Source organism: Tupaia chinensis, unplaced genomic scaffold, assembly GCF_000334495.1.
Source record: "Tupaia chinensis unplaced genomic scaffold, TupChi_1.0 Scaffold000528_1, whole genome shotgun sequence".
Classification (NCBI taxonomy): domain Eukaryota; kingdom Metazoa; phylum Chordata; class Mammalia; order Scandentia; family Tupaiidae; genus Tupaia; species Tupaia belangeri.
The window spans coordinates 6,171,854-6,175,203 of record NW_006160041.1 but is presented as its reverse complement, the minus strand read 5'-3'; positions in this window follow the sequence as shown (position 1 = coordinate 6,175,203).

Sequence of the window (3,350 nt, the reverse complement as noted above, 5' to 3'; positions counted from 1 at the left end):
GACCTGAACCCAGAATTACATATTCTATTGAGTGCTAGCCTTGAAATACCATAATTTAGGCACCAGGTATACACATTGCAATTGGGTGCTCATAGTTTCTAGGCCTCTTTAGAGCCAAAGTGGAGAATTTAAGACAAAACTGTGTATGGTAGCCCATGACTGTAATCCCACCTACTCAGGAGGCTGAAGCAGGCTTATGAATTCAAGCCAACCTGGGCAACACAGTGAGACCCTGTGTCTAAGGAAAAACAAAACAAAACAAGACAGACAAAACTTATGATACTTAAATTCAAGTTCAGGGGACCAGCAGTTAGTGTAATGGCTATGTCGCTGGACTCCCACGTAGTTGACCGTGGTTGGAGTCCCGGACCCAGTGGCTTAAACTCACTGGCTGCATGGGTGCATGCCCAACATCCCGAGAAGAGACTGGAGGAGTAGGGATTGTTGTGTGGCCATCCCCCTGGGGGGTGGTTTCTTGCTTTCTGTCTGTCTCTCTCTTTCTGGCGAGCACATGCGCCCTAGAGAGAGGAAAAAAAAAAAAAAACCTCTCAAAAAAAATTTCAAATTCAGGTATACAGAATTTACACGTATCCTTTGTGTCTTGCATCTCTTCTTTCTCACACATTGACAAGGGATTGTTATTTGAATCAGTAGCTTGAATAAAGATCACCTTCGCCAATGTGGGCACACATCGTCATCCAATCCACTGAGGGCCTGGTTTTCAAAATGACATCTATTGGGACCAGCAGTTAATGTAATGGCTATGTCGCTGGACTCCCACATAGTCGGACCATGGTTCGAGTCCTGGACCCGGTGGCTTAAACTCACGCCGGGCGCACATGCGTGCATGCCCAAGATCGCGAGAGGAGAATGGAGGAGACTGCAGCGTGGCCATCCCCCCTGGGGGGTGATTTCTCACTTTCTGTCTCTCTGTCTCTCTCTGTCTGTCTGGCGACCACACATGCCCTATAGCAAAAATCTCTCCAAAAGAAAAAATGACATCTATTAGAACATAATATAATTATTCATATTCTTCATCCCACATTTTACAATAAAATACTAAAATACATATATATACACACTAACACCAACAATGTAATACTGAGATTAGTTAAAACTTTTTTTTGACTTTTTATTTTTGGTCCACAGATATGTAATCAAATTATCTTTTTTTTTTTTTTGCTTTTTTTTCAATTGCCAGAGGGCACTTAGGTTGGCCAGAAAGAGACAGACAAAGAGAGGGAGAAAGCACCCCCTAGTGGGGTGCTGACGATGTTGCAATCCCTTCTCTCCATCCAGTTTGAATTTGGGGCATGCATGTACATGTGCCTGGCAGCCAGGGCTGGACCTCAAACTATGGTTGGTTATGTGGGATCTGGCTTCTCTTAACCTCTAGGCACAGGGATGGCCTATCAAATTGCTGTTTTAAAGGCATTTTAAAAAGTTCCTCTCTGTGTTTTATGGAATATCTGGTTAGGTTGAGCTGCTTCATTTTATTTTTAATTAGGCAGACAGTTAATTTTCAAAAGTTATTTTTTAAATAACTAAGTAAAATATATATGTATTTATAGAGTCAAGTCTATAAAATATATTTAAATAAGTCTAGCTAATTTTTCTGTACTATTCTTATCCCTATAGGTTTTTTTTTTTTTTTTTTTTTAAAGATTTTTGTCAAAAGGTGAGTGCACTTGGCAGAGGAAGACAGAAAGTGAGAAACCACCCTCTGGGGGTGGGGCGGGGGGAGGGCCATGCTACAGTCTCTTTTCCATTCTCTTCTTGGGATTTTACATTCTCTTCTTGGGATCTAACACCTCAATCATCATGCCATCTGCTGGGGGTCCTAAGGCTATGCTGGGCATCACATCACAAGAGAACAGGAGCTTTTGCCTCTGTGTTTTCATCCATCCAGGTGTCAGAGTCTCGTTCCTTCTCCTATAAACCACCAGGAGTCAATCACAGGAGCCCCAGCTTTTGACATCATGAGGTTTTGAGTTTCCTCTTAAGTTTCCTCTTTATACCTTCACAATTAAATTACAACACATGAATTTAGGGGGGACACAACCATAACAAGGATTTCCCCCTGCTTTGATGATATTGATGTAGTTGTAATATACTTACTAATAAAAATCATCCACCAAATTCTTGTCAAAGCAGTTTCTAGTAGCTGTTTTTCGCAATAATCATAGGTGGTGGTTTCTATTTCGTCTTATTAACACAAAGAAGATTAATTATAACCCAAAGTCACATAGTAAATTAGTGGCAGAGGTAAGACAGATTCCACCAAAACTCCATATGACACTAATTCACTGTCAATTTGTTGATGCTAAACTATCACAAACTGACGTGTATTTTGGTATACAGAAAACGATGTCAAGTTAGTTGTTATCTTAAGATACAAAATAGTTTAAAGTTATAAAATAGAGGAAGAGAACACTAGAAAAGTGTTTTGTTGTTGTTGTTGTTTTTTGTTTGTTTTGTTTTTTTAATTTGTGTGATCGACAATTTCTGGTTATACTCACTACACCAAAAATTAGCCCATTTGGAAATCAGTATTTTGTAAAGGTCTAAAAATTAGGTGAACTCTGTGGTACAATTTTTTGGGTAGTACTGTTATACATCAATACTTTTAATAATTTAAAAGGATGATGTTATCATGTACTACACTTTACAGTAGGGTCTCTTATTGGAATTAGTAAGCTTGAAGTATAAGATCTTTCCTTTTCCCTTTCATATTCTCCAAAAGCACGCAATACTAGTGAGCATATGAAGGCCTAAAAATTAGCTCTTTTCCTTCCTTCCATATTTATCATTTAAGAAAATAGAGGCTGAAGAAATGTCATGAGATTTTAGTTTAAGCCAATTTCTACAGTCTTTTTAGACTTTTACCTTTCTTGGCATTGTAGCTATTATAAGACAGTTAATTCATCAGGAAAACATTAAAATGTCTTTATAAAAAAGAATTATTTACTTAATTTTATTTATTCATTTATTTTAATTAGACTATATACATATGTGTGTGTATATATAGAGAGAGAGAGAGAGAGAGAGAGAGAAAGAGAGAGAGAAAGCCAGAAAGCAAGCCACTAGGTCCAGGACCTGAACCATGGCCCGCCACATGGGCGTATTCAGCAACTTAACCACCATACCACCTGCTGGCCCCAACATTAAAATGCTTTAACTTATAAGATTTGATGTCATTTTGTTTACGGTACATAAACATTTATGCCCTGATTTTTACTTTTCCTTTCTTGTTTTGCAGTTATTCAGTATTTAGGCAGCATATTAATATAAAATAAAATAAAGAAGTAACTTTGTATTCTCTAATATAAAATATTTTGAAGTTAAAAAAG